The sequence below is a fragment of the Limulus polyphemus genome, unplaced genomic scaffold, assembly GCF_000517525.1.
Source record: "Limulus polyphemus unplaced genomic scaffold, Limulus_polyphemus-2.1.2 Scaffold9170, whole genome shotgun sequence".
Lineage (NCBI taxonomy): Eukaryota > Metazoa > Arthropoda > Merostomata > Xiphosura > Limulidae > Limulus > Limulus polyphemus.
Genome location: NW_013674780.1, coordinates 16,303 through 25,039, shown reverse-complemented (window position 1 = coordinate 25,039; position 8,737 = coordinate 16,303). Strand labels below are relative to the sequence as shown.

Below are 8,737 nucleotides of genomic sequence, written 5' to 3'. Positions count from 1 at the left end.
GTACATGTCAATGTATTGTGGATCATACTAAACAAGGCCAGGTGTGTATATACGTACATGTCAATGTATTGTGGATCATACTAAACAAGGCCAGGTGTGTATATATATGTACATGTCAAGTGTATTGTGGATCATACTAAAGAAGGCCAGGTGTGTATATATATGTACATGCCAGTGTATTGTAAGGCCAGGTGTGTGTATATATGTACATGTCAATGTATTGTGGATCATACTAAATAAGGCCAGGTGTGTGTTGTATATATGTACATGTCAATGTATTGTGGATCATACTAAACAAGGCCACGTGTGTATATACGTACATGTCAGTGTATTGTAGATCATACTAAACAAGGCCAGGTGTGTATATACGTACATGTCAGTGTATTGTAGATCATACTAAACAAGGCCAGGTGTGTATATACGTACATGTCAGTGTATTGTGGATCATACTAAACAAGGCCAGGTGTGTATATACGTACATGTCAGTGTATTGTGGATCATACTAAACAAGGCCAGGTGTGTATATACGTACATGTCAATGTATTGTGGATCATACTAAAGAAGGCCAGGTGTGTATATATACGTACATGTCAGTGTATTGTAAGGCCAGGTGTGTGTATATATGTACATGTCAGTGTATTGTGGATCATACTAAACGAGGCCAGGTGTGTGTTGTATATATGTACATGTCAATGTATTGTGGATCATACTAAATAAGGCCAGGTGTGTGTTGTATATATGTACATGTCAATGTATTGTGGATCATACTAAACAAGGCCACGTGTGTATATACGTACATGTCAATGTATTGTAAGTCATAATAAACAAGGCCAGGTGTGTGTTTTATATACGTACATGTCAATGTATTGTAAATCATACTAAACAAGGCCAGGTGTGTGTTGTATATACGTACATGTCAATGTATTGTCAATCATACTAAACAAGGCCAGGTGTGTGTATGTACATAGGACTTCTAATACTTGTCAATCATTATGAAAATAAATTAAGGTAACGTTTATATTGTTTATATATATATTGCTATTATTGTTATTATTGCTAACATCTTCTCTTACAAAGTAGAAAACAGAAGGAACATATATTTGCTGTTTAACAGCTCAGATGTTCAGTTTTGTTACACAAGAGATGTGAGATGAGGACAGCATTTCTTATTGTTACTCTAGATAGTTATCAGGAATGTACAAATACTATGATTATAAAACTACAGTTATCAAACTATATGCCAAAACTAACCTTATAAAACTACTGTTATCAAACTATATGCCAAAACTAACCTTATAAAACTACTGTTATCAAATTATATGCCAAAACTAACATAAAACTACTATTACCAAACTATATTCCAAAACTAACCTTATAAAACTACTGTTATCAAACTATATTCCAAAACTAACCTTATAAAACTACTGTTATCAAACTATATGCCAAAACTAACCTTATAAAACTACTGTTATCAAACTATATGCCAAAACTAACCTTATAAAACTACTGTTATCAAACTATATGCCAAAACTAACCTTATTAATTTAGCAGGAAAAGCTTTGAAAAAGTTGATGTCCACGAGGTTTGTAAAGATGAAAAAACTGATGTTACTTTTTTTTTGGAGTCACACACATATCAAAGTTACAAACTGTGGGTTTTACCATATAATTTAATACACACACGGGTACTGTATCGTATAATTACTTCCTCTTTAAGTGAAGCTTGTGAAACCATTTTAAATGTATTACTTTACAATTAAAAATTGATGACATGGTTTTCTGCCATCAGTGATCAAAGTAACGTTCTTTGTACCAGCATCAGTGTTTTTTAAAGACTATTAACATGATACACGGGTCCCTTCAGTATTGTTCTGGGTCAGACTTAGAAGCTACTTAAATACGAGCATGCCACTGATTTTCATAACTAAAGTACTAACATTACAATCTTATAATTATCAGCATTTCTAATATATACAATTTCTGATCACTTAATAAACATTTTATTGAAACTTCAGACTTCTAGAAGCGTACTTATTATTGAATATTACAAAATGAACATTACAGAAAAATGTAGAGATAACCATAGGAATGTCATACATGTGACATATGTACCCATAATGCAACAAAGCTTAATCATATGTGCAATCAAACCATGACATGCAGCTGAGGACTGACTCTCTGCACTTTCAATTGTGCTTGTGTTATAGCACTAAGTTTGGGATAGCTAAGCCTAAAACTTGGAGTTTCTAACCTGCTTGTTTAGCTCGTGCTTCAGAATATACCACTCGTGAAGTGTATGGAAATAAATAGCAAGTTAAGAAAACGTTCCTGCATATAAACAGAAAGAGACCATTTGATCCTTTAAGATTCTTTCAGCATGAGAAGAAAATAGAAACTAGACCTACTCAATTTTTCATGAAATTATCAATTCCTGTCAGCTTCTTCTGTTGTTGATGACAAATTTTTTCATAAGCTAATCACCCTATTAGAAAAAAAACAGTCAGGAACCTCAACTCTGTATGCGAAACCTTATGCTAGTGTCCTCTCATCTTGTTGTCTTCAGAATCCAGCACAAAGAAGTCTATTGGTTGTCTTGAATATACTTTGGTAAAGTTACCTCATAACTGTTTCTAGAATCTTACCAGTAAGGAGATCAAAGCTGTCAAAATATTCTGATTAAAGTCTAACTGACAATTTTTGTAAAGAGGTAATGTTCTCTTTTGGCTTGTGATTAGAATGTTTATGTAAACTTTTTAAAATTCAGTTAGCTTTACTGATTGCAACAAAGAACTGCCTTAAGCGATTTGTTTACTGCTCTGACAAGATAAATTTTTTCAGTTATGTTAAACATGTGATTTAAATTTTTGTAACCAACAGGCATTACATTGCATATAATATAATTAAAGGCCATGTGCCGGATATCCGTGAAACTTAATTGATCCAGGATATAATTAAAGGCCATGTGCAGGATATCCGTGAAACTTGTTTGATCCAGGATATAATTAAAGGCCATGTGCCATATATCCGTGAAACTTGTTTGATCCAGGATATAATTAAAGGCCATGTGCCGGATATCCGTGAAACTTATTTGATCCAGGATATAATTAAAGGCCATGTGCCGGATATCCGTGAAACTTATTTGATCCAGGATATAATTAAAGGCCATGTGCCGGATATCTGTGAAACTTAATTGATCCAGGTCATTGTGTAACACCTCAATATTCTCAGTAAAGTTAGAAATAACAGAGTTTAATGCTATCAGCAAACTTCATGAATCATGCTTTTAACAATGATATCAATATGAATAAAAACAGACATTCTCTGACTTCTGTGGCAAGCTGCGAGCAAAAAGGTCCAGTTCCATTTACAAGAACTTTTACTTTCTCTCATCTTTCAGTTCAATTAATTAATCACCCCCATAACTCCCAGTATATTAATTATTCTTAAATCATCTTCTGTAAGATACTTTATCAGAAATATTTATTTGAAAATACGAGTACACCAAGTGCACACACGAGTACACCGAGCGCACACCCTTCCACACGAGTACACCGAGCGCACACCCTTCCACACGAGTACACCGAGTGCACCCCCTTTCACACGAGTACACCGAGCGCACACCCTTTCACACGAGTACACCGAGCGCACACCCTTTCACACGAGTACACCGAGCGCACACCCTTTCACGCGAGTACGCCGAGAGCACACCCTTTCACAAGAGTACACCGAGCGCACACCCTTTCACACGAGTACACCGAGCGCGCACCTTTTCACAAGAGTACACCGAGTGCACACCCTTTCCATCATCCAAATAACCTACAATATCATAAAAAATAATTAACACTTTAGTAAGGCAAGATTTATGTTCGACGAATCGATGTTGGTTTACACTTATGAAACCATATTTCACTGATCAGTTCTGGGTTTAGACTACGATTTTTGTCCTTATTTAAGTGAGGCTGTTAAACTGGCCAGTAATTTCCAGGCTGTCCATCAATGTTAACAACTCTCCAATTGTCAGGCATCTGCCCACTTTTTACTAACTATTAAAAAAAGGAAAAGAGGGAGATTTTAATATCTGATCTTTGACCTTTTTTAAGGCCCTGGAAAAAAACAACAACATTGCTTGTTGCTGAAGCATTAGCTATTTTTTTTAATATCTTTATTTACGATCAATGGATTAATATCTACATAATTCTGTTAAATTCTGGAATTCCCTGGAGAATGTTCTGTGTCGGGAATATTGCCATCTTTTCTTACAAAGAAGAAAATGTTGAAATCTAAACCGTTTCATAGCCTTTACCATTCTTGAAGAGTTCCATGTCTGTTTTCACATTTTACATTATCTACCAGTTGTTTCTCATAAACTTGCAGCAAGACATCAAACCTAATTATGCCATCATCATTCTTCATCTCTTGCAACCAGGTCCTTATTAATGGTTAACAATAAGTATAAACTGGCATCCTTTCTAAAAAAAGGTTTTGGTTCCTTGAGAAAAACCACACTGAATCACTATTTGACTCCATATAAACACAATCATTATGTCTAAAAGTAAGGTGTCCCATGATTATTTGATTGGTATTCCTCTTATTAGTCGTGACCTCATTGACATCACCTGCTTAATTGTGTGGCTATTACATATGTCCTTAAAAAAAAACTTTCTACACATGAAACTTGTGATTGGATTCATCCTCCTTATTTATGTCTTCAGTATCAACAGTCTGTAGCTCACAATGTCTTTTAAAAAATCTATTGCCATTGAATAGTTTAAGTCCTATTATTGATGTTCTTCCAATACAGTTCAAGCTGTTCTTCTGTTTTGTTCCTTATTCATCTAACATTAGAATAATAGCATCTAAAGTTATTCATGAATTTTCTTTAAATCTGCCCAGGTGGTTAGGGATTTGACTCTCAATCTGCGGGTTAAAATCCCCGTCCCACCAAACACGTTCGCCCTTTCAGCCGTGGAGGCATTGTAATGTAATGGTGAATCCCACTATTCGTTGGTAAAAGAGTAGCCCAAGAATTGGTGGTGGGTGGTGATAACTAGCTGCCTTTCCTCTAGTCTTACACTGCTAAATTAGGAACGGCTAGCACAGATAGCCCTCGTGTAGCTTTGCGCGAAATTCCAAAACAAATCTTTAAATCTAGTAGAAGTTATCATTATAATCTTATTTAAACTTGTTTCTTCCGATGTCCTTTTTATTTATTTCCAACTTCTTCATCACTATGAAAAGTTTAGTTTAAGCTGTTCTTAATGAAATTCTTAAGGGCTTCTCCTGTGCTGCCCAGTCTACATAGTCTTCCTTTAACACATAAATCATCCATACCCTAGAAACTATCCCACCTGCCCAACCAGCCCACATGCCGGTCTGAACATATCCCTGATAATCATTAATTCCACTACCTAACTCCCAAAAGTAAATTTCTATCTCTAAACCTCTGAAAGAGTTTTTTTTTATATTCGGCTCTTCTGATTTACAGCTTTCTTTATCATTTGTTTCTAGATGCACCAAAAAAACAAAGAATGCTTCTTGCATCCAACAACTAAACTTTTTATAAACAAATTCCAGTCTTATATTTTATTTTCCCCACACTTCGTGGGTATACTTAATGGAATAGTTATTTCTTGTTCATTTCCTTCTTTCTGTCTTGCAAGAAGCTAAAGGTTCATTTGTGTTACAGACTGATATTTTCTTTTCCCCACACTTCATGGGTATACTTAATGGAATAGTTATTTCTTGTTCATTTCCTTCTTTCTGTCTTGCAAGAAGCTAAAGGTTCATTTGTGTTACAGACTGATATTTTCTTTTCACCACACTTCATGGGTATACTTAATGGAATAGTTATTTCTTGTTCATTTCCTTCTTTCTATCTTGCAAGAAGCTAAAGGTTCATTTGTGTTACAGACTGATATTTTCTTTTCACCACACTTTGTGGGTATACTTAATGGAATAGTTATTTCTTGTTCATTTCCTTCTTTCTGTCTTGCAAGAAGCCAAAGGTTCATTTGTGTTACAGACTGATATTTGGACCTGCTTCTACAACCCTAGATTGTTTAATACCCTGCACCACCCACCCCCAAGACTATCTCTTTCATTCCTGATTTCTGCTCCAAGTGCTTTTTTCCCTTCTAATTGAGCAATCTTCCCCAAAGCTATCTTTGACTTATCCTCAGACAAGATATACTCGTAAAGTGGTTATTAATAATGAAAACCTTTGTTATTTATTTGATTTTGAATGGAGTTCTATGGTTCACGTAATGATAACTTAGTTATTATGGCGTTTTAAGTTCTAAGCAAAACAAAAAATTATCTTTGTTTACTCTTGACTTAAAGCAGAGTAAAGGTGGGATACTTGCGAAGGCTTGCGACTATATCCAAGACCTGAGAAGTACCAATGTCCGATTACCTGATATATTAAAGGACAACGAGCAGCTTTCATTGAACATTGAGTTACTGAGACAACAGTGTGAAGACTTGAAAAATGAAAATCAGATGTTCCGAGCACATCTGCAACAACAAGGGATTAGTATATCTGATCAGCTGAGAACAAATTCAACATAGCTGATATTACAAAGAGTGTATGCATTGGTATTCAGGTAATTGTTTAACTACTGTTTTATTTTAACTACTTACAAAGGTAACAGTTTTGTTCAACTCACTTTTGTGTCTAACCATTATCAAGTTAATCTAAAACGATAATATATTTCATTTGTGTTATCATATCTGAAGTTTCATTGACAGTCTTTGTCTCTTGGTTTGAAGAAACAGAGAAATAGATAAAAGATAGCTGTTGGTAATACAGATCCTTGGTTACAACATACACTAGATAGTGCTTTGGCAGGGTCCACTAAAGTGTTCTGTTTCAAAACTAATTAAACCAAAATTAAGAGTAACAAATATTTGTATTTCTTGCTTTTGAAGTTCATATGTGATGCTGTGTTGTAGCCTACAGAGTGCATAATTCTTCTCGTGATTCATGGCATGCTCACATTTTACTGACAGACAGACAACACACTACTGTATGGTAGTGTGAGTGGTTAAAATAGGTGACCACTCCAGGTGGCCTTCGGCCCCCTTTTGGGGAAATTATTGAAGTAAGTATAGCATAGATTATTATTTTATTAGAAAATAGTTTTAAATTAAATTGTATTACACATTGAAACTCTGAACCCACAGTAATTGAGGGTCATCTCTGTTTTTCAGGCCGTATAGAATGTCTGATTTTGACTTGTTCAAGGTTTTTACTTCAAAAGAAAAACATGTACTCCAGCAACTTTGAAGTTTTTTAACCAGAGAAACAAAGAAACGGCACTAGTGTTGGTTTGCCTTATTTATCACTTGTTTAAAACGTATATATATCAGTGGGTGAAAAAGATCACGTGAAACCGTTGCTGCTTTTGGTACCCATTTTATGTTATAATTAGGAGATAAAATTCTTGTTATTATTATTATTATTGCCTAAAGTAAGGGTGGAGTTTTGTAAATATTTTAAATGAAACTTGTGAAACAGAAATTATTTCTACAAATTTTACATTGTGTACTTATGTAGCAAGCAAGTGCGAACAGTTACCTAAAAGTCTGTATGTCTGTCGCTTTGTTGAGAATGACACATTTGGTTTATACTAAGGTGAGGATATGGTTGAACCATTATAAGTTTATAGATACACATGAATTACAGGTAAGTAGGTAGAGAAAAATGAATTACAGGTAAGTAGGTAGAGAAAAATGAATTACAGGTAAGTAGGTAGATACACATGAATTACAGGTAAGTAGGTAGATACACATGAATTACAGGTAAGTAGGTAGAGAAAAACCCTGTTAGTATTTTGTTTATTGGAATACTTTTAACCCTTTAACTTAGATTATCAAACAACTGAATATACACTTAACATAACAGATTTAATAGAGAGCATGTGAAACTAAATATTTTAACACACTCATTATTCCAGGATGTTTTCTTTCACGTTATGTTCCATGCTCAGATTGTGGCATGATTTCTTTTCAACGTTTATTAAATAAGATAAACATATAAACGGTTTTGGCGTATTAACTTGGATTGGTAGCACACATAGACATCGGTTAATAACCATTACAACGAAACATAACCTGGATTACACGTCCTGCTATCCATAAGCTCTTTAGTTGTGAGGGTGAAAGTTTTAGTACATGTAGAGTGTTTTATATCTATAATTATATTGAATCAATAAAACAGTAATTTTTTTTCTACACTACGTAAAGTAAGAGCATGATATTATACTTGTATTTTAAGTACATTCAGACAAGAGTTAACCCGTATGTTATGTGCATATGTATATATTATACATGCATGTGTACAGAATTGAAAATTGTGCTTTGCACATGCTGTAAGCAGCAGATAAAATAAAATGTGTAATAAATGTGTTTTTTTTTTGTGTGTACATATATTTAAACAGTACTGAAGAAAAGGGTTAAGCACCAAAATGAATATGACAAAATAAATCTATTTTCAAATAATTATACTGCATATAAAACTTATTAAACTGTAACTCGAAAACATTTTAAAAATATATGAAGAACGTCCTTTGATATTTCATACGTATTCTTATAGGACAAATGTAATGTTTAATTATTATGACATCTAAACGCTCAGTAGAAACATTTTCAAGATGGTTTTGTTTTCTTGTTTAATGAACCTAATCTGTTCTCATGTTCGTAATTCCTGTTCATTATTCTAAATATGAATATGCCATAGG

At 34.0% G+C, this 8,737-nt stretch overlaps 1 long non-coding RNA gene across 8 annotated transcripts; it reads left to right on the top strand.

The window, feature by feature from the left end:
- Positions 1-10: 10 nt before the first annotated feature.
- LOC111083343 lies at positions 11-8,405 on the top strand. 8 transcript variants are annotated; one of them, XR_002608981.1, is made up of 5 exons: positions 70-94; positions 192-463; positions 611-781; positions 6,339-6,601; positions 7,209-8,405. It is a non-coding gene; the product is annotated as an uncharacterized LOC111083343 (long non-coding RNA). The 8 variants fall into 8 exon arrangements; XR_002608979.1 differs by having other exon boundaries at positions 71-94; positions 6,342-6,601; XR_002608984.1 differs by lacking the exon at positions 611-781 and having other exon boundaries at positions 77-94; positions 192-516; positions 6,342-6,601.
- Positions 8,406-8,737: the final 332 nt, after the last annotated feature.